At 38.0% G+C, this 27,479-nt stretch overlaps 1 long non-coding RNA gene across 1 annotated transcript in view; it reads right to left on the reverse strand.

Annotated features, from left to right (window-relative positions):
- LOC308053487 overlaps nt 1-27,479 on the reverse strand; it is a 103,062-nt gene that overhangs the window by 22,420 nt on the left and 53,163 nt on the right. Inside the window, exon 2 of the long non-coding RNA XR_013923635.1 lies at nt 1-24,827. This is a non-coding gene — a long non-coding RNA (uncharacterized lncRNA). The remainder of the gene's footprint in view (nt 24,828-27,479) is intronic.

The raw sequence follows: 27,479 nt of genomic DNA on the forward strand, positions 1-27,479 counted from the left end.
CTTCTGTTACTCCACTACATGTTTCCCTGCTATTGATAATGAAGGCGCATCACTTCCAATAAACTTCATTCCAACTTTCATGTTTTTCTTGGAAAAGAAAGAAGGTGAATCTTTGATCTGTAAAAGATAAATGTTATTTTGTTCTAGTCTGTCTGACCAGTTTATCAATGACAGTCATTCATCTGCTGTGGAAAAGTGAACAGTGCACCATGAATTTGCTAACATTGCATCTGCCAGTACATTTTTCTTGGATAATAAGTGAGGTATAATAAACCTTGATCTTTTTTTTTTCACTAGTTTTTGTTTGGAAAGTATGATTCATTGGCTATTTGCTATTACACATTGTTCCTCTACAAAATCACATTCTACAGTCATAACAAATTTCTTCCTTGGATTCAACAAAACCCACTATTTATATTATTCTTAAAGAATAATAATATAATGGAGAAAACTCCATGTGAAAATTTTAGGACCACATTTTCAGTGCTGACACCTGCTGAGTGATGCATCAGAGAAAGAGAGCCTATTATCACCATAAGAACTTGAGAAAATTCTTTCTGAATTCCAGTATCTTCCTTTTCAACAGCTTATTTCAGATACATGAATGTGATGAAATTCTGTGTTCTGTGTGAGTGAAAGCATTTTCATTTTCATTCAGCAAATAACAATCTGTAACCCCCAATGACATTAGAAAGAGTATTTGTCTTTGCAGTGCTCCGTGGAGGTTGTTTGAACACCTCTGTCAAAACTTTTCAGCCTAAAAGCTACATTGGTGATCATTTACACGCATACAATTGACCATTTAGGGGCTGGAAAAGCAGTCTTAGACCCGTCACTGCCTGTGCAATGGTGTTTTCCTAACAGTACACATTTCAGTAAGTCTGCTCCACCGAGTGTACTACTGAGCTGCGTTTTTCCTGTAACATACTAATGATTTACCTTCTGCTATGCTTCATCCAGAAGAACAAGTAAGGCAAGGAGAGCACCAGGCAGTTCATGCCTTTCCCCTGCCCAAGATTAACCGTATCACAGATTTATTTCTTTTCAGATAACTGTTTCTTTACACAATAGGTATTACTTTTCCCCCATGATTTGGGTAAGCATCTTCACTATTTAAGAAATGGAAGACAGGAGAAAGGGGAATGGGTCCAAACTAACATAAATACAAATAAGCCTACACTTGGGTGTAACATGATCCAAAGAACAGGTTTCAGCTTGTGCATACTGCTGTGCTGAAGTTAATGGATTCACAATAACAGACACATTATGAACCCAACCCAGTATGTCGTCTGTACACAGGTGAAATAACATGAATTAGATAAAACCACAATAGAAAATAGCAGTAATTCTCCCTGTTAAAGATATTTTGCCTGTATATAAGAAAGCCAGTATGAAGATTACTTTGACTCCACTGCTCTTTCCAATGCTGAGATGCATGCGAAAAAGATTTTAAAATAACATGAGATAGGTTTCCCTCAGTCCAACCCTGAGATCCCTTTGAAAAACAAGTGATTGGAAATATTCCTGTATGAGTAGATATTAGTTTTGGGTTATATCTGCTTCGTACTCCTTTTGTTTTTTCATCTTCATCAGCAGAAAATTATGATCTATTATATAGACACATGACATTATAAGGAAATAAAACAAGTAGGTACATGACATGCTGAGTAATGCAGTGTATAGTTACTGGATACGATGCAAATTAATACACTTTCTATGTTTCATGTAGGAAATGCTTTGTCAATACTGCACTAGTAATTTCTTGTCATCCAGATCTATTTTGTCTATTCCTTCCAGAAAATGCCTCTTCTAATCTATACACTCTCTAGAGGAAGACTGCAACTGTATTTATGAGTACACAAACACTGATATTCACTGATATCTTCTATTCTTAATTGATCTGAGTCATGAAAAAGACTTGGAACAGCTTAACTCACACAGTAGGTACATTGTGAAGCAGAAACATAATGATCATTTAAACAGTAACAGAGGGTCACATCCACTAGTTTTGTTTGCTCACTTAGTATTAAAATTCTTTCATTAATTTCATGATCAGTAAGATATTTCAGTTTTGCCTTTCATATAAAAATGAGTGAGCTCTCTTTCCCCTAACGTGACTTTCCATAGTCAAAGCAGCAGCAAGAAAAAGACAGAAAATCATCTTAAGAAACTAAAATAATCACTTGACTTACATTTCCAATTTATTATTAATAATTGTTATTTAGTTTTCATTTCACAGCAGCACCAAGGAAATGTGAATCAATACTCCCTTCCACAATGACAAGTCCAAGCAACAGCAAAGCAACCCCTGCTCCAAAGCCTTTGTATATAATCAAGTTATTAAAAGCAGTAATACTGATCATTAAGGTCTGTTTGTAAGACTGCATTTAAATTAATCAGCAGATACCACCTCAAGCACTAGGTAGTCATAAATTATTACATAATTTGCTCAAGGACACAAGACCAACGCTTCTGATCCACTGCTACGTGATTGTGACCTCACTGAATGCTGAACAGCATGCTTTGGCATGTGCTTAACTCCTCTTCTGGCGGAGTAAAGGCAAAACATAAACATATTCTTGCAAGAGCATGCATCTAAAAACAATCTTTAATTTTAAGGTACACAAACCTGAACTACCTTACATTGTTACCAAGTTCCTGGAAAGGCCTGGATCTCTTTAGGATATTCACTGGAGCTCATACATTTCCTATTTCTCTGTAGGTCTGCAAAGTTTTCCTTTAATATACTATTATCATCAAACTTCATTGCAAAAAAATTTGAAACAAAGCTATATTCATAGTTTTAAAATAAATCTTGCTACCTGAGTTTCAGAATCATGTGCATGCAATTTGTATACACAGAAGGTTATGCACTTTGTTTTTTCATAGTCCACTTAACTGTGCAGCCAAACACAAGTATGTGAACTAGGTAGACTCCATACAAATTATGTAGAAGTGCAAATTCATGCTTGCTTGTGCAGTTCTAAGGCTCTGACTCATAGTTTCAATATAGGGTTTTTTTTGTGTAGAGATTTATAGTAATTTCTCACCAACAATAACTAGTATTTCCTTAAACAGCACATTTCCTTCATTTAATAGGCTTTTCACATATAAAAGTTCGGCCATTAGCCATTCTTACTTCCATAACTATGAGGTCCATGTCATGGGTTAACAAAACCTATCATCTGTGCTAGCAAAAGTACACTATAACACATTCAGCATCCATCAGTTTTGAAAACGCTAACATACAAACAGTTTGCTATATGTTTAAAAGTTGAACTAGACTGAGAACCTTTTCTAAGCTTAAGGAGAAACGTGGTCATAAAACCGGGGAAACGTTATGGCAGAAGGCTGTATTTGTATATCTATATATGTATTTGTATATCTATTTGTATCTATATTTACACCCTTATCAAGAACAGGTCAAATAATCCTTTCTTGGAATTACATGGTGATGAGTTCAGATAAATAAACTAGACCATGTAATTCATAATCCTAAACAGTAACAATTAATTTTCAGAATCTGTCTCCTGTGAAAGAAAGCACTGGTGTTTCAAAGCCATGATTATTTTAGCTCTGATTTACTCGTACCACAGTGTGCATTGGCCTACTTCTGAACAGATCTGGAAAGCTAAGTAACTGGGCCTATAAGACTACACTCCATGGATTTCATGTGAGTCTAAATGTAAACAACAGAACTTACAACTAATTGCCTTTTAGATAAAGCTGACTTAAGCAATTGAGATAACAGAATCCTACAATACTCTAGATGAAACATACTAAAAATGTGAATTAATAAGTTAGCTGACATTGAGCTCCAGATGTTTCTTACTCTGGCAACATTCCTTAAGTGATGATAAGCAGATTTACATACTTAACTAATATGTTTATTTAAAGAAAATTTCCAAATCCAGACTAACATCCAGATTTCTTATTTGGCTTCAGATCAAAAGACATACTATCAATAAGGATGGCATCCAGGAAAACCTTTTCAACATCTGCTTAGAACTAAACAACAGATATTTGATTTTCTGTAAATTTAATTTCAGGCAAAATTTTACTTCATCCAGTATTTTTTATATCCTCAAGACAGCCTGACCTAGTCATTTTGCATATTCAAATCTCAGAATACAGCTCGTACACTGGCAGAGACAGCAGTTGCTAAGGAGAAACTATGTTAGTTTGTAGTTCATTTAAAATGCTATGAGCAATTTCACTTAGAGTGAGAACAAAAGCTTTTTGGAAGCAAAGCCCTCCCCTCCCCAATAATATCAGTCATTTAAAGAAGCAGGTTAAAAATGATTTATATGTTCCTTGTAATCTAAGGAAATTCACATAGTTAATAAAGAATGAAGCTCTACGTTTTCATAAGGGTGAGGAGGGGAAAATAAAGTTAACGTTACTGAGTCATAGTTGGTATTCTTTGAACCTCTCTCTTATGAGAAATGCTTATTGTTACATTTAAGGCAAACCAAACCAACTCAGAGCAAAAACTTAAAAGAAAACACTTTGAGGAATGGATACTGTTCCCAAGTTCTCCCCAGGTTACAGAAAGGAAGACACAAATATACTGTTCACTGGGAGGGAAAGTATTCCAGAGCTGAGCAAAAAGAACCAACCAGGACATATAAAATGTGGACTTCATTTCCAATATTAATTATTTTAGAAGAGAAGTGAAATTAAGAAAAACATTTCAAAGCAAGTTGATCACTCGCATAAACTTCTACTGAAAGACAAGATAATGATTATATAAACACAAAAGAGGTAAATATTAAGCAATGCAATATACTGGTAGATATACAGACTGTTTGAGGAATGATGCCAAGGATTAGGAGAGATCAGAGTAAAAAGTACCCAGTGTTTCTTGTGGTTTCTTGGTGTACATGAAAGAACAGGAAATATGCCTACCAGGAATTTGGGACAGAAGAAAATCTTCTGGATCCAGATAACCCTGTAACATGATTGGTCTCTAGTAACTCACACCCACAGCTTTCAGCCTACTTTGCAAAGCATGTAAGTACAGGAAAACTGCTAATCCAAATCACCCTGCAGGGCCATGGCAGAATCAGAAACATAAGAAACAAGAATGCCCTACCCACTGAACACACTGATTTTCTTACATTAAAAAGAAAGAATATACTTCTACACTTCATTTGTTGTGGAAAAAAAGGCTGAAAAAAATGCAACAGGAACATTCCCTAAATTCAGAAATAATAATAAAAGAATCCCAAACCTCAGAAATCAGAAGCAAATACAGGGGTCTCAACATTTACTACTTCCTTAAGTATAAGTGATTTTTTTTTTTTTTTAAACTGGCATCAAGACTTTGGCATGCCTGGGGTTAACAGTACTGCTATCAGACCAAGTCAGATTCTCCCCTTGACTTGTCTTTGTAGCTAAGTGGTAACAATCAGAAAACTATATTGTATTAGTTTGTTAGTGAAAACAGCGACAGTCTAAGGTTTTGGAGCTGCAATCCTCTACCACGCAAGTTAGCTTACCCCAGGTGAAGACAAACATAGGAATGAAGGTGAAACATTTCACAGCATGTACATATGAATTGTAAACAAGCTTAAAATGCTGTGATTTTTAATAGCTAATGATTGTTAAGGTGTTTTTTTCCTATGTTAGCATGGGTGTCTGCAGTTCACACTTCCAAATTTTCCTAAAAGCCACAATGTCCATCTAAGAAAAATGCAGTCCTTTTCAAATGGGCTGAAACTGTAATTTCATGATTTGTCTCCAAGATGCGATGCTTACATCAGGCATAACAAAATATGTCTGTGCTACTTTTAGAGGCAAAAAGGCTTCCCTTAGATCCAGTAAGTCTAAGCCCTGTTCGCTGCTGTTTTGACCAAGGAAAGAGTCTGGAAATAGCCCATGGACACAGGAAAAAAAGACAACAGCAGCAGCTGGGTGCCAGGGTGAGTGCTGGGGAGTGACCCAGCGGCCCAGATTATGTTTCATAGCTCAAACTATGTAAGGAAGCAGGGATACACCACCAGGCAATAAATTACCCCCTTTACCTTCAGCTAGCCCCTGATATAGCCACCATGTCTGACAGCATCTCTTCCTCTATGTACTTTCTTCATTCCCCTTCCATTTTCTACACACAGAATTATAGACTCAGATTAGGTTGGAAAAGACCTTCAAGATCATCAGGCCCAACCGTTAGCCCAGCACTGCCAAGCCCACACCACTACACCATGTCCCTGAGCATCACGTCTATACTTTTTTTTAAACACCCCCAGGGATGGTGACTCCACCGCCTCCCCGGCAGCCTGTGCCGATGCCTGACCACCCTTTCGGTGAAGAAATTTCCCCCCACACCCAACCGACCCCTCCCCTGGCGCAGCTCGAGGCTGTTCCCTCTTGTCCCGTCGCTTGTTCCCTGGGAGCAGAGACCGACCCCTGCCCACCCCCTCCTGTCAGGTACTTGTAGGGAGCGACCAGGGCCCCCCTGAGCCCCCTCCTCTCCAGGCTGAGCCCCCCAGTGCCCCCGGCCGCCCCTCAGACGCCTGGTGTTCCGGCCCCTTCCCCACCCCCGCTGCCCGTCCCTGGGCACCCCCAGCCCCTCTGCGTCCCCCCTGCCCTGAGGGGCCCAGAACTGAGCCCAGGGCTCCAGGGGCGGCCGCACCAGCGCCGAGTGCAGGGGGACGGTCACTGCCCCGGCCCTGCTGGCCACAGCGTTTGGGATCCAGGCCAGGGTGCTGCTGGCCTCCTTGGCCACCTGGGCACACGGCCGGCTCACACTCCGCCAGCAGCACCCCAGGCCCCTTCCCGCCGGCAGCTTCCCAGCCGCTGTGCCCGCGGGGTGACACGTGTGACAGCACGGAGCCCTGGGGGGAACCCCCATGTGCCCAGCACCAGCAGGATGTGACTCCATCCACCACCACCCGCTGCCCGGCCGCCCAGCCGGCCCCTACCCCAGCGCAGGGCACCCCCGGCCCGGCCGGGAGCAGCCGCTGGCTCCAGCAGATGCTGTGGGAGATGGTGCCAAAGGCTTTTCCAAGGTCCAGGCAGGCACCATCCACAGCCTTGCCCTCAGCCACGAAGATGGTCATCTTGTCGTAGAAGGAGATCAGGCTGGTCAGGCAGGACCTGCCTTTCATAAACCCACGCTGGCTGGGCCTAAAAAATCCTTCCCCAAACCACAAGTGAAAATTAAGGTAACACAACATTGGAAATGGCCCTTTGAGGAAAATCAGCCAGCCCTCTAGCTCTTTTGCTGTTTAAACCCCACACAGTGCAGGTAAATATGTATATTTTAAAAAGCTTGCTTATTAGAGTGCACCCCAAAACATGATGTTGCCCTTTCGGTTTTGCAGATTCAGTCAGAATTCAAAGACATGTAAAGCCGCACATAATGAATCCGATCAAATGTGTTATGGTACCAGAGTCATTTATCTTCTCACATGCAGGCCTCACTCCTGAAAGTAAACAGAGCTCACTTCGTCATAAACCATTAAATACTTCTCTCTAATCACCCTGACACCCCTAGACACATTTGCTCTCTCATAAATTAATGTAAATCATGTGAAGATCATTTAACATAAAATAGACATCTGCAACCTTCTCTTCTCCCTTCTCAGGCAATGAAATGCATTTCAGTTGGTCCAGTTTAACACTGGCCTAATATTTAATGATCCAGCACCCTACTAGTCTGTACTGTTACAGGCAGCTGCGTATAAACCATTCAACATGAACACATAAAATAGTTTCAATGGAAGAAACGAGAACTGTTGTATAAAATTTCCAAAACCATTTAAGTGACATAGAAGCTGCCTTCACACTTTCAAAAGCAACTTAGATATGTAAGAGATTTTGAAAATTGTAATAATCTGACAATAATTAGGCATTGGTGAGAATTAAACTTTTTATCTCCATTTAATTACTCACTTGTACTCATTTCTGTGATTAGTTAATTTTGTTTTGAAGCAGAAGCGTGTTATTCCTAACAGCTTACTATAAATGATATACTAACTACCTGCTGCAGAAAAGGAGGCTTATATCAGGCCCTTGATGGGGCTCAGAAGAAATCCAACCTGTAACGATTGCCTGAGGAGGCAAAGGTGCTTACAGGGGTGGTCTTCTACCTTGGAGGAAGGACACCTGTGAATCAGGAATGGGAAACCCATAAAAACCCAGTAAACAAGAAGACATACCTTTTTTAAGGTTTCTGTAAAGGAGGGCTGGTGTGTTGTTGCTTTCTAGAGAAGAAAAGCTATGCAGGAGCTAGAAAGAAAAAAAAACAACCTGTTGTCAATAAAGGAAACTTTGTCAGCTACCTGCCGTGTGAAATGAGCACAACGAAGGTGCTTAGGCAGTCTCATCAAAGAATTAAATATTCTAGAGAGGGCAGAGAAATTGAAATGAGAAAGGGTTGCTATCTTCTCCTAAAAGAATAATAGAAAGAGGATTATAAAGCAAAAGCTGAGGGGGAGGAAGGGTTCTACTGCCAGGGCAAGGCAAGGAGATTTCCTACAAGGTCATGGGCAGCTACAGCAAACATAAAACCAGCAGCACACTCAGGTGACTGCTGAACTTCAGAGAGAAGGCTGCACGAGAGATACAGGTGTGCTGTGTCTGCTTCCATCCTTGATTAAATTCACAACTTCTTAAAGCTGCCACTCAGTGACAGAAAAACTCTGATTATAGCATGGTATTCCCGTGTGTCTCTCCCTTATCTCTGTATGGAGGGAACAAACTTCCCATTCCTCCCCTGCTTTGAACACAATTCCCTTTTCTTTCCATTACTTTGTTTTTATTGCTGGAGGTGCTTTATTGCTGACAAACTCAGAAAGTTTGAACTGTTAAAATGGAAATGAAGATAAGAATTTAACAAACCAAAGTGATTTCAATATCAACCGGGTAGTTTTCCCAGCCTGACATTCTAATAAATGAGCGTTCCCTCAGTATTACGAAAGTCATCAAGCCATGATAAGGGAGACAAAATCACTTCCAATCTCACCTGGGGACTTGCAGCTAACAGCACAATTACACACGATACTATGCCAGAAAATACTAAAGTAAATATTAGGAGGGGTTTTATGTATATGTATTCTGTCTGTGCAGCAGTGTCAGAGTTGACAGCTCAAAAGACTGCATTTTCCCAAACTCTACTTTTAATAATCTGCAAACATGATTGAAGGAAGCAGTAAGAAATCTAATAAAAATGAATGCAGAAAGGATTAAGGAGACAGCTTCATGACAATTTACAGTTCTACATAGCAGTGTCTTGCTATGAGTTGTGATAAGACAAATCTTGTTTACAGTGTGTTAATCTCATGTCCCAATAATGCTAGTATGCAATGGATTCAAGTCTTCCTTAGAAGAATGGAGCTGCTTTTGCATTAAATGAACAGCCTCAGCAGCCTGAATTAGAGAGCAGAAGGTCAAGGGTTATTCTAGATTACACTTTCCAATGAGTCATTCACATCTCTCTCCTTCAGCAAATGTTTGATGTAAATTGTTTGGATGTAAATTATAAGCAAAGCTTTATTCACATCTCTCTCCTTCAGAAAATGTTTGATGTATATTGTTTGGATGTGAATTATAAGTAAAGCTTTATTTGAGCTTTTCTGGTTCAATGATTGACTTTTATTGTTCTCTGTAAAGTGAAATTTAAAAGTTGGCTTTCAGGTTTTTTTCATATAATAGAGATTTTATGCATTTTCTATGACTAAAGAGGACTCTCACATTGTGAAATATCTTTAGTTGTGAACAGATAAAGTATTTCTATAATATCAGATACTCTCCTAGATCAATTTAAACTACGAATGTAAAACTTTCTATTTCTCTTTGCAAAGCCAGTATGAGTTCATGGACTATTACCTTTTCATCTCTATATAGGTGTTAGGTCCTATCACTGCTTACCCAGGTCCAATCACTTCAAGATATTAGTGAATTAGACATTATCCAACCTATTGCCCACACAAGGTAATGGTGTGACCCAGACAGGACATCACTGCAACTCAGAAGCCAGATATATTTCCAGGTCTGATACTTAATTTTCTGGACACTTTAGGCAGCTCACTTCACCTTCTGTGATTGCCTAATCTTCAGCCTTGCTTACTGTGTTGAGTGTAAGACCCCAAACACTCTCTTTTCCCATACAGATACCTCTCCTGTTTTGATATGAAGCAGCAATATTCCACTAGAAAAGAAATAATGTTAAAATTAATTTGAAAAGCTACAAGAACCCTATGCAGAGACTGATATCTTCAGTTGTTGAATCTTGGCATTAATAATCATTCTTCTGTTCCAGCATTTTACTTTGCTGTGGTTTAACCTCATCTGGCAATGAAGAACCATAGAATTGCTTGCTCACTCCCCACACAGTGGGATGGGGGAGAGGATCGGAAGAGTAAAAGTGAGAAAACCCGTGGGCTGAGATAAAGACAGTTAGGTAAAGCAAAAACCGTGCATGCGAGCAAAACAAAACAAGGAATTCTTTCGTTACTCCCCATGGGCAGGCAGGTGTTCAGCCATCTCCAGGGCAGCAGGGCTCCATCACACGTAACCGTGACTTGGGAAGACAAACGCCATAACACCAAATGCCCCCCGGTTCCTTCTTCTTCCCCCAGCTTATATATACTGAGCATGACATCATACAGTATGGAGTAGCCCTTGGGCCAGTTTGGGCCAGCTGTCCTGGCTGAGAACCCTCCCAATTTTTTTGTGCCCCTCCAGCCTTCTCGCTGGCACGGCCTGAGAGATGAGAAGTCCTTGACTTAGTGTAAACATTACCCAGCAACAACTAAAACCATCAGTGTGTTATCAACATCGTTCCCACAACAAATCCAAAACACAACACTGCATCAACTGCTAAGAGGAAAATTAACGCTATCCCAGATGAAACCAGGACAACGTGCTATCTGTATTAAAAAATATTGTGCTGTGTGACATTGTTGAAATTTTACTGGTACAAATACTAAGCATTTAGACTTAGAGCAGTTGTCCATTTCTTGCTGTTCTTGGGAATAGAGGAGGACATTGCTGTGTTCTACCTCAGGTGTCCAGTTAGAAGAATTAAAAATCCCTATGGTAGTATGAAAACAGATAGATTATAATCACAGCCTTGTTTATCCTTTGGTTACTAATAAGGAAAAAAACCCAACAGGCTATGCTTAAGAAAATATTTAGCAATGAGTTGAGAATATGAATGAAAACTTTTATGTAATTTTGCCGGTATGCAGTGGGCTGACAGGGAACAATGCATTGTGTGTCTGTCTGCCGAGAAATACATCTTCTCAGGTCTTTGTATAACTCCTATATCCTTGGTCCATTGTTATTTTTACATTCCACTACTGGTAGAATCTGGGAGCCCTGAAATGATAGCCATGAAGTACAAATATAACTTAGTGCAGCAGGGGACTATTGTATAAGTCTATATTCACAAGCAATATAGAAAAGAGGAATAAGAAGCAGTTATTTCTGACAATGTAAGAACTATGCTGCTACCCCATAACACTGGTCAAGTGGCAAGTTTAACAGAAATCAAAGGAAGCGTTCACTCATTTTATGCTGAATAATGTACTTCTAGAACTCATTAAGATAAGATACTGTGGAATCTGAAAATATAAATGGATTCATAAAGATGTAACAGGAATTCATGGAATTAAGTTAGCTGTTATTAAGTACAATGGTCCACACAAAAACTTCAGCTTGGATAGTTTTCCTTGGGAGGTATACCATGGAGAGGACCCCTCCATGCAGTCCCTGGTTCCATCTTCAGTTATCCCCCCTTGATCAATGTCATAGCCAGAAACAGTATCCTAGTTTGCAACTACAGAGACATCGTCTTTCGGTTTTAAGTGGCTCTTTTACTTACATGAAGTCACAAATTTCACAATTCCTTCTGCAGTCATTGAATTCCAGTCGCACGTCCCTTTCTGTTTCAGAGTGCATTACCCACGCGTCTATTGTAAAGATGCAATGTGTACCTTATCTCCCTTAAACATAGGTGCAGAAGCTTATAAACTGCCATTCTGGTGTTCCTGACTGGGAAACTTGCCCTCCAATACACACATTTGGTACTCGTACATTATCTTTTGGCTTCCTATTCACATGCCCATCTGTTATGATGGCATTGTGCCTGCTCACAAGATGGTGTGCCAGCTTCACTAGACAATGATGCCAATCAAATAAGAGTTGCTGCAAGTGCTTTCTTTTCTAAAAGTAGCCCCTCTCAAGTGAAAGCAATGCTGTAATGGTGCCACTTGTCTTTTTCCTGTTTACACCTGCTGACACTTACCCTCCAAGATAGTGTTAGAATAGTAAAGGAGAGGAAGAGAAGCAACATGGGGCGACTCTGGCTTGTCAGAAAATACAGGCAGAATCACAAGAGCAACTTCAGAAAGCCATTTAAAATGGCACGCTGACCATGTTGATCAAGATGCAGATCCAAAAGAAGGCAGAAAAAAGTATTTAACTGGAAAGAAGAGTTTGAGAATAAGTTTACTGCTGGGAAAAAAATGCTTTGTATATGTCTGTCATATATATGTACAACTTTGGAATGGTAACCTATAAAGCTGAAAGGTCCACGTGCAGGTAAGCCCCTTTATTCTTTTGCCTGTCAGTGAAGGGTACCCGTTCAACTCTGAAGAAACTGAGAGCTATACCTAAGCAAAATCTGACACATAAGTCAAATTGTTTGACAGTTTGTTATAAGATGTATAACCAGCTAGGACTGCAAAGAACCCGCATTCTTCATTTCCATTTGTTATATAAGCAAAAGTATGAGTTCAGTATTTCACATCTGAATGTCTAGTGCCGCTTCCCATGGTTTCTGCTTTCTTTTGAAAGGATATCAACTCTGAGAGCACAAGCTTAGGCAGAATGTAGAATATTTCTATATAGTCTGCAAAGCTCTCAAAGGTGTTAGTATCCAGAAATTCATCTGAGAACAAAGCAATGATAAAACAGGACTTGAGGTTACAAATATTTTGTACATTTGTGCCATTGAACAATGATTATGGACTATAACTGAATATGTGTTCAGGTAATTCTGAAAACTCTGATCAAATCAAGCCCCCTTTTGAGTATATCATCTAGTTGTTTCCATCAGAATGCTTGCTCGACTTGGTATTTTCCCCATCCCTAAATAGAGTTAGTAGCACCTTATTTTTAAATTGTGAAGTCAAGAGCTAATTATTGAATTTGCATAGCATATGGTAAGAAACTGTGAAGCGGTTCCTGAGGTGCACAAACCTTGCATTATTAATCCACAGAATTACTTGGGAAAAATTAATCTTACACAGAAATAAAGAATGGCTCTCAGTTCTTACTTATGATGATCATCTTGATACTTGAAAGCCCCTTAATAGCCCATTAGCAACCCATTATAGTGATCTTTCTGCTAAGGTGACCATCTCCTATAATGACAGACGTGATTAAAAAGAATACAGATTCATAGCTTTCAGATTGGTTAGTAGTCAATACAGAATACAGGCATTCAAATGGCAGAAAGAGAAGAAGCTTGGATTATTGTTTCTAAGAACAAGATGGGGAGAAAGAAAATAAAAGCTGACAAAAGAACAACTAGCTTTTTACTATTGATGTGTGCTGCAGCCCATAGAGAAACTGTTTTCAAATTCTTGTAGGTATGAGTATGTCCTGGTTTCAGCTGGGATAATTTTCCTCTTAGCAGTTGATGCAGTGCTGTGTTTTGGATTTGTTGTGGGAACGATGTTGATAACACACTGATGGTTTTAGTTGTTGCTGGGTAATGTTTACACTAAGTCAAGGACTTCTCATCTCTCAGGCCGTGCCAGCGAGAAGGCTGGAGGGGCACAAAAAATTGGGAGGGTTCTCAGCCAGGACAGCTGGCCCAAACTGGCCCAAGGGCTACTCCATACCGTATGATGTCATGCTCAGTATATATAAGCTGGGGGAAGAAGAAGGAACCGGGGGGCATTTGGTGTTATGGCGTTTGTCTTCCCAAGTCACGGTTACGTGTGATGGAGCCCTGCTGCCCTGGGGATGGCTGAACACCCGCCTGCCCATGGGGAGTAGTGAATGGATTCCTTGTTTTGCTTTGCTGGAGTGGGCAGCTTTTGCTTTACGTATTGAACTGTCTTTATCTCAGCCCATGAGTTTTCTCACTTTTACTCTTCTGATCCTCTCCCCCATCCCACTGTGTGGGGAGTGAGCAAGCAGCTGTGTGGGGCTTGATAGCCAGCAAGGGTTAAACCACAACACATGTAAATGATACGTGCTTAACCTATACAAAAATAACATCTTTGTCTATGTAGCATTGTTGTAGGATATTGCAATGCAACAGAGAAAACTGAAAATCTAAACTTTACGTTTTTGATCTTGTGTAGTGTTTTCTTCAGTAATGCTATTGGATTTAAAGACTCATACTATACTGATGTTATTACTTCTGTATTGCTGAATGCATGCATATGAAAGCTTGTTTTAATACCTCTGACTTTTTTTCAAACCTTCTTTATTATACCTTAAGATATTTTAAGAGACATCATGAGGCTTCACCTCCTAAGCTTTTTTCCCCTGAGAATAAATTCGGCCAGCTCCATTTCCTTTCTTTTATACATGTTTTCATACAAACATGCTGAAGCACATTATATTCCCAGTCACAAAAACCTGGAAAAGAAAATCTATGATTCTTTTTGGTATATGTTGGAGCATTTTGCAATCTTCTTTAGTACTCACAGTAGAGTAAGTGATAATCAATAGTGATAGCTGCTTGAATCTAGATGGCTTGATGGAAGTGCTTTTGAAGCACATCACGGTGCCTGATTTGCTGCAACATGGTCAGCTCTTACCTCTGCAGCAGCACTGTATCTAAATTATACCAGTTCTTAGTTGAAATCTATTAAATGTTATTATTAGCATTCCAAAATACAGTTGTTCCTAGCTGTTTTCGCTCATTAATACTGTCCAGCTGGTTTAGTTCTTTTAGCTTCAAACCTGAAACAAACCATCCGCATAGATCAGATGTAAGTGTCAACAGCAACACAGGCAACTGTGGTGTTGTTCCTGGGTTTTCACTGCAGGGAGACTTTCCCTCTGCTTACAAAGTCTTCCAAACAGCCATGTGAGTCAGAGATTTAAATTACAATTATGTTGCATTAAATTAATCCAGAATACACAGAGTTCTCCTCCGAGCCTGAAACAGGACCCAAACACTATGGTTCTTGCACCTACTTCACTTCTTTGAATAGGATGCCTCTGAGACTGTGGCTTATCACATTAGTCCCAGGTCTCTGTTATGAGGTGATTTTGATCACCATTTAAGAACACAAGCTTTCACAAACTGACTAGGACATTATTTCACTCTCTGGCCTAAAGATACTAACAACATTCTGATCATTTTGTGTGCAGACACATTATTTTGCTACTAATTCTACCAAACCAACTTCAAGAGTTTCTGAAAAACAAGACAAAAAATTACTGCAGTAGCAATTCTACATGACATACATAGAAACGCTCAGAAAATGCCCTTAGAAACATGCCAAATGTTGGCATATTTTAAAGCTCAGTGGATCTAGTATATGTATTCAAAACATGCTTTCTGTGTGCATCTCTTCTGCAATAGTCTTGCTTTTGCTGAAACATAGAAATATTAATTAAAAATATTTTTACCAATATTTTTCTCCAGAAAAAATGCAAATGTGAAATATGAAAACTGTTATTTTTTGAGTTCTCATATTGTTCCAAATTTATCACAAATTGTTTTGTGATAATTCTACCTCTAACGCTTTTATGGGGAACCTGCTTGTACCCAACTCAACTTTAATTTAATGTGAATTTGGATCTAGGTAAAATGACACTTACAGAGTATATCTGCCAGAGTATAAATTGCTCAATGCTAAAATGCCCACCCTCTAGAGAACAGCTTCTGCAGGTACTTTATAAACAACTGCTGAGGTTACTCAACCTGTTAATTACCATTGAAAAATCAGCCTGGTATCCAAATTATGTATGTTACAAAGAATGCTTATGCCAGAATTGTCAGCAGCAAGCTGCCTTCGACATCCCACCCCCACTGCCACTCTGAAATGCCCTTGAAACTCAACAGATACAGTGTGAGTGAAGAATAAAATGAGGAATTCATGGGAACACTCATATACTGTGGGTACACACTCTGTAACTACATACTCCTGCTCCGTAAGCAGTTCTTCTACATCAGATGCTCACAACCTAAGTTACACACCTAAAAATAGCTGCTTATGTCAGGAGGATGTAAAGCAAGAGGAACAAGCACTACTTGCACCCAAGTCCCTAAAAACAAATGGATAAATACTCTAGCTTTAATAATTGCAACAAGGACCACTTCAGAGCACAATTACAATTGATCTACTGATGAGACTGGGTTCAGAAAAGGCTACTGACAAAAATCCACACCTCAGGATAAAGTTAATGAGGCTGTCGAGGGAGCAGCAGGGCCAGATTTAGTGCCAAAAATGCACCAGTCACACTACAGAGCCGAGGAAGGTGAAGAAAAAGCAGTGCTAAGAAACAGTGCAGCTCAGTGACAGATAGATTTAGACCTCTTAAGTCCAATAAACAGATGACAAAGACTGCTAAATCAATTCATAAGAATTATGCCAAATCCTGACTAAGATGCACATCAGACAAATAGCACAGCATTTAGATTTAGGAAATACAAGAAGTCAAGAAGGTAATCTATGTGTCACATGAAATATGAACAGGGAAAGGGTTCTCGCAGACTCCCTGTAAACAGTTCAGTGCCTTCTTGCTGAGCTGTTGCAAATTTCTACCATCATGATGATGAAGACACCCTGGCATCCTTTCCCTGGCATTTAAAAGGCAGACTATAAAAACAACTGCAAAGGATCTTGAGCTCAGAAAGGACCTTTAATCAGGACATACTCAAAGCTCAATACAAAAATTTCCAGTTCTGTTTCCTATGCTTTTTGTGCCAGCCTGTTTGTTTGTTTGTTTGTTTGTTGGGGGGGGGGGCAGCGGGAGAAATAGGTAAGTGGGGCAGAATGGGCAATGAGTTATAATGGCTCATTTACATTACCAGTGGTTCAGTTGTAAAGTCCATTCTAAGGTTGGTTCACTGAAATCCTGATACAAGATATCACGGCAGAGGATGATCGCTTACAAACCTTGATTCGACTCCAAGACAGCCAAACTCGATCAGAAATCCATCTCAGGATCTCATCAGTATCATGCCAGAGCAAGGTCTTTCATTTAGTCCCAAAATGTATGTCTACAAATACCACAAAAGATTTCATCCTGTGCTTCAGTTAAACAGTCAGGAAAGAATGGAGATTTTTGCTATAATTCTATCAAGCTTCAAATCTGTTTGGACTTCTCATTTTGACAAAACACCGATGGTCCCCAAGGATGACAAAATCTGGTGTTTGGTATACTTAACAAACTAAAAATAAACAAGGCAGTAAAATTTACAAAGTTATTCAGGGTTCTCAGGTTGAGACAACTGTAAGTATCTTTCAAATGGCTTAATAATCTAGGTGAAAGCCACTGCATAAAAAATTCATTATTGATAAATGAAAACTAACGTACATTGTAGAAATAATGGAAATTAGTCATTCATCTTAGCAAGTTATGAGGTGATACATTATGGGAAGGGCACCTAACCAATACTGTGAAGACCTGAAGGATGGCCTGTAGCAGGAACGAGCTCGTAACATTTTTTTAAAAGTTTTACTATATGAGGAGAAGAATTAAATAACATGGATTAAAAGAAACCCTACAGATTTTCTGCATTTCATAAGGGATATTGAAGATATGGGGTTCACAGAAGCAGACAAATATGATGGAAGCAGAGAAAACCGCTCAGATAAGGATAAATTGCTTTTTAAACTCTTATTTTGTTTATTTTCTTGAAGAGAAGACAAATAAGAACAGGCATGACAAAAAGTGTATTAAGAAGTAATGAAAGCTATAAAGAAGGTCAACTGGGAGCTTTTCTTCTTCTCTTCCATAATACAATAAAATGAGATAGTTCTTAAATTGAAATGGGGCAAATTAGGAACTGATAAAAGGAAAATAATTTTTCTCACACAACACATAATTAGATTTTGGAACTCCTTGCCACGGCATTTTGCTAAGGCCATAAATTTTAAAAGATTCACAGAGGGATTAGATTTCACATAGATAAATTCTTGAGATACACAGTGGTTGAAACCAAGAGTTTTGCTTAATGTTGACAAAGAATTACTTGAAGTGATTTAAATCCCCGTGTTTCAGATATTATGACAAACTTAATAAGCGCTTCACAGATGACCCCTATTAGTCAGAAGAATGTTGGACTAAGCCATACTAGAGCTCTCCTTCAGTGTAGTAATTCCCACGTGCTTATGTTTCGAACGTTACTCTTCATGGCTATGAAGCTGAAGGTATGAGTTTACACTGCCAGGTGGATAAAGACAGGTTTAGGGTCAGGGAGTGGAAGGGAAGGGGATAACTCAGGGAGCAAACTACGGGGCTTCCCAGTTACTCCTGCTCAAGGTTTACTGCCACATGTACCACAGTTGAGGAGAGATTCCATATGGAAGAAACTTACAAAGACTTTTTATTTCCTCCATCTTTACCAGCTATTTTTACTGTCATCAGATCATTTTTTAAAATGTTGATCATGAAAGATTCCAAAACAGCAGTTGTCATAGTAGGAAATACAGTAATTGCTCAGTTAAAACCTGGGGAAACGTGATCCTATGGATAAAGAGCAAAGGTCTGTTACATTTCTTTCCTAAATGTTGAAGTCACAGGGCCCAGGAATGTCATTGGATGTCTCTTTTTCAATGGCAGTGCTGCTCAGGAACAAAGTTTGGCCATTCTAACCAAATAATATGCATAATTTACAATGGTTAACCTAAAGAGCATTTTTTTTCTGAGTGGAAAAATAAACCACTAACTCATACAGAAAAGACAGAAAGTAGCTGCTTGATAATTCATCACAAAACATAAAAAAAGTTTACATCGGAGTATTTCAGGTACTGAGAAGAATTCAGCCATTTATGAGAGCAATGGGAAGAAAATAGCATAAGAAATTGGATGGAATCAGGAGAAGAAAAAGGAAAAAGGTGGACAATTGTAAGAACGGATCCAAAACTGGAGAGGAGATCCTGTAATTGATGGTTTGGCCTAGCAGGAATGTAGGATTTATACAAAATAAAAGAAATGTCTCCTCATAAGCGTACAGAAACTGTGCATTGGACAACCTTTGTTGGCCTATGCCAGGTGTTTAGGTCCACAGAATTTCATTTCTTTTTGCTCTTCTAACTTATAATTCTTTATTGAACTCCAGTATTGATTTACTTCCAAATCACATACTGTACCTTCTTGCACTATTGCTTTTTAGGTAAACACTAACAACACTACAAGATGGAGTGAATCCAAAGTGTTTGCTAATTCATCAGTAGTGGGAAACCTATGTGTTTTCAAGCAATGCAAATTGGTTTGGCTTCTGCACAGCTCCTACTTTTTGCAAACACTGATGGCAAAGAACATTTCCCAGGATTCATATCAAGTATTCATTTTAACAGCATTAATTTATGATGTGTGTTATTCCATTCTACCCTGTGCAACATGACTTATTCAAAAAGCAAGCAATTTTCCAAAGTAAATACTCATTTTCCATTCTAACAGTGATGCTTTTTGTGGATTTTAAGAGGAAGGGACATAGTCTGGAAAATATCTTTTCTACACTTTTTGCTTGGAGATCATTCATGGTATTGTTAGGACATTTTAAATATCTATTCCTTCCCACAGTACTTAAAAATTATCTGTCATGCTGTATCTTTTGTAAAAGTGAAAGTATGAGGTAAAAATATGACTTAAAACTTCTAATTTATTTTTAGTGCTATTATTTTTGTCTTCTATTCTGGCCTCAAAACACTTTAGATCATTATAGGATCATTCAGCTTAAAAAGAAAAGTATTTTTCAATACAGTGGTGAAGTAATTATCAGCAAGTCCCTTAACCTCCCGAATGATTCAGGGAACACATCAGTGAACTGTGCCTTTTGTGCTGGAGTGAACTTGTCATCCCAATAACCTGTGATACTGGTTAACTATACCTACCGTGTTCACAGAACTTCTGGGACTCTATTTTTTGGTCCATGTACTACTCCCTTTTCTTCATGCTGTTAACAATGAGGGCTGTCAAAAACCAACACTGGCTAACTGGTAGAATTGATAAATAAAGCAAAATGGAAGCTTGAGCTGTTGCTGAAAGTCATGACACAGATGCACGTTCACGGACTGGCATGCCCAGGCTAACATTAACTCTGCAAGTCAGCTTTTCATTGTGATTGTGATATGTAATACAGGGGATGGGGTTTCTGGCCAAATCTGAAGTTCTAGACAAGCTCTGTCACTTGAAATACCATTTAATTAAAATACAATAATATTGGAATAAAATCAGGAACTCAGGCTCTCAAAGACGGTGTAGATTTTGAATGTAACACAGCAAGTAAGAGAATTGCCCAGACAATTAAACCTGGACAACGGAGGATGCTGGGGTGGCAGAGCAGAGTATCTAAGGACAAACACATTTGTGATTTAAAGCAAAACACGGCCTATGAAAAATTTCAGAAAAAATATATTTGTACTTCCTGAAAATGCTTTCAAAAATACCTTTTACCCCTAAATTAACCTTTTATCTCAAAATTATTAACTGCCAAAGAGAAGGTAAAATACAACAGTCCTTTAGTCATAAATACTCATGTTATACTCTAGCTGTTTTGATAACTAATAATGTAAGATTAGTTAATTAAAAACTCTCTTAAATTGAAATTTGCATGAATTTTTAATTCACTCAGTGTTGCTAGCATAGTTCTCAATAAAGCAGTGCTCTGTAGTTTGTATCTAAACATGATTTTCAGAAACTGAGTCAAAATTCTGCCCTTCATCAGCTGACAGGTAAAAACGTGTGGCTGTATGCATGTATGGCTGTGCAAGGGGGAGAGAGTTCGGTATCGTGTTGGTGACTGTAAATTATCACCAAAACACAGCTCAAAAATAAAGCAACAATTTCAAGAAACTAACAATTTTTTTTCTAGCTTATTGATAACACAAGATAATATGAGTCTTTGTACTTGATATTTTACGCTAGAGAACTTCAAATACTGGGCAAGATAATTGTATACACGAGCAGAGAAAATGTATTATCGTGACATGATGAGGAGCAAATCATGCAGCTGTGAAAAGGCAGATGCTAGGATATCTCTACACATAAGAGAGGCCAAGCAGGTGACAACATCAAGCTCTACTATCACACAGGCTATAGCGTGTAATACTGTGATATCTGGCATTATGTGATAGTTCTTCACATGAATGATGTCTTAAAATTGGAACACTTAAGCCTCCACTGCAGTTGGCACTGAAAAGAATTTCTGATTTACTGATTTATTAATATAAATAGCATGCTAATAGAAATTGGTAGAGAAAAGCCTTGGCATTATTTACATTCTGTGCACTAACACACTGTGACGAAAGATACACTCAGTACAAGAAGGGGTAAAAATGTATTATCAGCAGGAAGAACGCGCATGGTGTTACAACCGCTCTACTAAATCTATGAGTAACTGATCACCTATGATGTTTTTACAAAGATTAAGCCATTTACCATTTCTCTAACCACACCAGTGAGGTCCATAGCCATTAATCCTACTGTAGCAGGATTTGTCCATTAGGGCTGAATACTTGGAAATGTTCATGCTGCACTGCTACCACATACTTCGCAATCCCGCAGGCTAACTACTGCCATCGGTCAGCAATGTAATCTGCAGACCTGAACCCCAAGCTAGCAGCCCCTGTCTGAGCTAACTAAATCAACAAAAAAATTATTTGGGACAGCAAAATAAGAATAAAAGACTACCCCCAAAAAAATCTATACAAGTCAGCAGATCAGAAGGTACTGCTCTGTTTCATTTTTACAGTAACTACAGCTTGTGTGAAGCTAACAATACTCAGCATAAATAACACTTGGAAAAATTCAGAAGACAAATTACCTCCTGCAATGTGACATCAAGGTGGTGTAAGTAATTTTATATACAAATTTTATTTCCTCAAAATATATTTATAGTAAAGGCCAAAATATGTACAGGAGATTAGTACTCAAAAGCAAAACCAAGCTGAGTTCATGCATGAATTCACATATACATAAGATGACATTTTGGAGAAACTACAAAAAAATTCTACTGACAATTCAATTAGTATGGCATGTATAAATAAATATAATGTGTAATTTTGAATTATACCCCTTGATCAAAAATTTACTTTCTGGAAACTCCATGCATGATAGCATTTTCAAATATTAATGGCAGCACCTTTCAATAGGTGTTTCAGATTTCTACTTAGCAAAACCAATTATCTCTATATAACAATTTTTCTTTACACAAGCAACATTTATTTTATTTATTTCTAGTAAAAATGAAACAGACTGAGGGGCTCGCAACATTTTGGTTCTCTACACTTACTTTTCTGCTTTTAAAAATACTGTTTTAATTTTATAAAACAAAAGTTGATTTTGCTCAGCAGTGTTTGCAAAAGCGCAGGCTGAAGGAACTGGTTTTCATCAGCTCTTGGTTTTTTCATCAATAAAACCAATGAGAAATTAGCACAGTTAGATTTTCTTTCAGAGCAAAACCCAAATGATATAATAAAAAGTATTTTCAATATTTTGAGGTACGTACAGACAGTATTTCAAACCACTTGGATTTTCCCATGAAAGACCACCTTTTGAAATAACACCCAAGAAAAATCTCACTCTTTAAGCACTTTTCTCTTTAAATTTAATCCTGACCTTGAAATAAATTCTATGTAGATCAAATGGTTACTAAAATAACCCATTTATAAAGAGGAAGATACACAGCCATAGAAATATTTATAAATAGATGGTGCATATAGAAATACAAAAACTAATTTTGCAGAAAAAGCATGATTTTAAGAGATCTGCAGCTGTTCTCAACCTTTAGCATTGCTTGTGTGAGCCAAGAGATTTTTGTCTAGTACTGAAGCGAAATTAACTTCATGGCTTGTTTTTTATCCCCTTGGGTAAACCCCTGATGTACACAGTACCAGGCAAAAAGCTTACCCTCAATTTCATTTACCCAAAATTGAAATGCTTTAAAAAATAAGCATAAATGTATTTCAAAATCCAATTGCTTTGGCCTTAAATCTAGCTTTTCTTGGCAGAGTGCACTTGTTTTTAATCTGAATGCTAATATTTTGCAATGTGGCATCAGATATAAAATACTAATTTACATTGTGCCAGAGATCTATAGTATTTCAGTACCAGTCAATCAATAAATGATTAAAGTTGGGGGTTTTTGTTTCAAGGGAACATTATTTAAACTATAACATAATGCTGCAAATTATTCTGTAGATTATATGTACCAAAATGTCTAGAGCCAGAGCAACCAAATTCATTACAATTGTCTCAGAGAGAGGAAGCAGAGTAGAAAAACAAAGTTGTGTGATTTCAGATCAATCTGTCAAATACGTGTAAGGTACATAGGTGCAAAGGCTCTACTGAAGGAGAAGTCCCATGAAACTCTGAAATAAGATTAAGATCTTTATAAATACTTTGAAAAATTGAAAATTGGAAGTATTGGCAGACTTGGAGCTTCAATTACAACTGTTCTTCCTGCCAGCCTACCTTGCTGTTAAGTAGGGGAACAGTTTAACTTGTTTCATTATTATGTGAAACTTACTATTTGTAAAGTTAGTCCATTTTTTATACGTAGACATAGGCAGAATTCCTGACTGGACTTTTTTTGTAGGACTGTAAAACAAGCTGTAATATTAATTCTTGGATATTGGCTGTTTTTCTTTAATATATTGGATTGCAGTTATCAGAAATAAGTAACCTAATGCTCACACACATCAGAATAATAAGCCTTATACAGTCAAAACTCATGCTACAAATTGTAAGAACTAGAGAAATTTTCCCACTTATATCAGGGAAAAGTTCTTCTAACCAGGCTTTTAGCTTCCTTACTAGCTGAGAAAATGTCATAAGAAAGCTGAAGGTTTCTTCTATTTAAGCAAAATGATTTTCCACACACTAACAGAATGTTTGCACGTATTTGAACTGCCAGGTAAGATAAATTTGAAAAATATATTTAAGATCATTTCATACAAGAGAACCCTTTTCAGATCACTCACTGCCAATTTTTAAGGAAATAAAAATTTTAAGAGAAAAATATGTATGTTTGACGGTTTTTCAGCCAATAGTTTTTCTGAGTCCTTCAGGTTTTTGAGTCTGATGGAGAGACTTGTCTTTTCACAGTGCCCTAGCTGAACTATTGCATAAGTGAACTGTCACACTACTACTTGGAGAAAGCTTTATTAAAATATTATACATTTTTCCTTCTTTCGCTAATGGAAGCATGATAACCCCAGTTCCAAATCAGCTGGGTACTTCCCCACTTTAATGGACCGGTGCATTTCCTGCTAATACAGATTCCACCCCATATCCCCCAGAACTAGTCTAGCCCAAACAGATTCATTATTCCAAGTCAAAGCATCAATTCCTTATTAACCCAATCCTACTGCCTTTCCTATTGCTATTTACCCCAATGCATCTTCTCAGTTGGTACAGAATCTCCATGAGACGTTTCACGGATCTGCCCTACAGCTCAGGAAGCCAGACCACAACAATCTTTTGGGTCAAGTAAGGAGACTCCTTTCTTCTGGTCCCAACCTTGCCTTCCCAAAAACATGAGATCACACTCACCAATTCACGTAATGACGTGGGAAGGGAGGATGTGGCTGAGGGAAGGCTGAAGATAACACTACAAGGGTTACATGACCCTCCTATGTCCACCCATGCAGCGAAGGAAAGGTAGCACCTGACGTCTGCAACAGAGAGAAAACACACTAAGGAGTTATGGCACAGTAGTGTATCCTCTTCCCTTTCAAATATTGTATATATTGGAAATAGCCAACTCATGCTTTATAAAAAGGGCCACAGTGCTGTATTAAATGGTGTTGTTACAGCACGGGAATGCAAGATTACCACAAGCTGCATCTTTCCCTGACATATGCAACCATAATTATTTAAGAAATCTAAACATTTAGTGGTGCTACTGGAGCCCAAGACCAAATTCCTCCAGAACTAGGGGCTGATTTTCTGCAAGTTCTATGGATACCAGTTGTGCAGGCTTGAGGAATGGCTATTACATATGGATACTAAATTTAATACCAGAATACACATATTTTCCTATTCCAAGCATTATGCTTTAATTTTTCCATTTCAGTAGTCTTTACATTTTGCTATGTAAGGACTGATTTACAGTACACATTATAATGTAGCTACTACGATAGTGCTAGCTTACTGTATGTGTTTATATGAGGTTTTACAGAGCCAAAGCTTGTTTATTTCATGTCCTTTTACTGTGGATTTTTATTTTAATAATGGGATTTGGTTTAAAAAAAAATTAATGATCTTGTAAGCCCAGGTAGCTGACCAAGGATTATTGAGTACAGAAAGACGAATATTGTCAGTTCACTGCAGGATCACAACTGAACAGGAAAAATCTCTGGAAGTTTTAAAGGCTGTCTAATGCTGTAACCATGAATCCACAAGCAAAGTCATCTTGCTGCACTCCATCTGTAGAATGTGTACAGGGAAACAGTTTTTTCAGTGATTCTTTCATAAAAAAGCTTTGCCAGTTTTAGTAGCTCAAGAAGTTAACTTTCTTTTGATTTCTATTTTTTATTGTGATATATACACACATCCAGCAAGCTGGTTTAGTTTTAATTCAATTGTACAGTGAAATATCAGTAATATTTGGAGCCCTCCCTCCCTTTGTTCTCTCTGCCTAGTATTATTGTAGTTTGCATTTAGTCTGCTGATCATATGTTGAAACACCTGATTTACTTGAGTCTGAAAAGCAGCAGAAAAACATCTGGATTGGCCATAGGCCAACGGCCTGTCTAGCTCCCTCTCCTGCCATGTAGGAATAGCTGGTATCTTCTTGATAGTTCGGGTCTTTTTCCCTTCAATATATTATAGACATAAAGGATGAGGGACAAGACAGACCACACCTCTTGGGAGAAGTTTTGTAATGGAGTTAGAATCCCAGTTAGTGATGGAAAGATCAAATTCCAAATCAGGGGAAATTTAAATAGCAAGATAATAACTTTTTACATTATTTTTTAGCTCCTATAGCCAATGCATTTCTTAGTTCATTGACACAAGTCTCAGGGCTGCCCTAAGCAACAGCACCAATCACTGGGGCATAAAAGCTGAGAAACACAGTAGTTCTTGGGGAAACTCTAGCTGGAACGTTAAAGGGTGTAATGGAATTTCTAGAGGAAGAGGCGAAATCTTTCTCCCTGGGTTGGTTTTGATTCAGTTCTCTCTTTGCTACTTGACCATAAAAGTAGGTAAAGCAATCGCTTCACTCTATATCTTGTACTCATTCTTTATTAATTAGTCTTTTAGAATACGTTTTACATATAATGTATTATCTCATTTATTTCCATTCATAATTACATGCAGTGTATGTTAGTGTACGCTTACTTTTCCATATATATCTCAGCGAACAATAAACTCAAAGTCATTGTGTATACGGAAAAACAATGACATGAAACAAGAACGTAGCCAAAACTAAAAAAAGACATAGAAGACCAATAAAGCACCAATACTGCAAAATGGAGCGGAGTGTAAAAGCAATCAAGCAAAATAAAGGTGGAAAACAAAAAGAATGTTGTAGCAGCAGTTGAGATAAATTACAATATTTTTTAAGTACAAAGAAACCAGAGGTTATTACAGGAAATGGTATGACTTCTAATGGCATGGGTGTTCTGGTGACAGAAGAAGTAAACATACAGTAGACACCACTTCTAGAAAATGACATGAATCATTCTGTGAAGAAAGAATAAAATCTGCAGGAAATCAGGAGCACTGCAAAAATTGAACATCTGAAGACTGACAAAAATGACAACATCAGAAGGCTTCTAAAGAAAAATACTTCACAGTCTTGGAATGATTTAATTTTAAATGGCAAGGCAGAAGAAACATTAAGAAATATCTTTGAAAGCAAGAAGACAGGTGACAATTTCTGGCTGATATCATCACCTCTCAATTACCATACACTGCCATAAATTACTTTTATTCCTAAGAAAGGTTTGTCTTAATACAATAAATAATTTAAATAAAAGCAAACCCATGAATACAGTAGTTTATATATGCAAAACACTGTACAATTCATGATCAAGATAAATTAATATTAGACTATCAAGGTGATATACAAGTTATCTCAGAGTTCCAATAACTGATTTAGTAGCAGAAACCAGAAATTCAAGAACCGATAGTTCATTTCCTCCAGTTGGTGAATTTTAGCCTTCTCCATATGGCACCATCACTTTGCAACAAAGAAAATGTAATATCTTGGTATAAAATATTGGAGGCAATTGCAATCCACAGTTACAATCTCCAAGTTAATATCCTACACTGATGCACATTTTGGACTAGTACTCATAATAAGCAACTCAAACCAGCAG

The sequence above is a fragment of the Falco punctatus genome (assembly GCF_963210335.1).
Source record: "Falco punctatus genome assembly, chromosome: 14".
NCBI classification, from domain to species: domain Eukaryota; kingdom Metazoa; phylum Chordata; class Aves; order Falconiformes; family Falconidae; genus Falco; species Falco punctatus.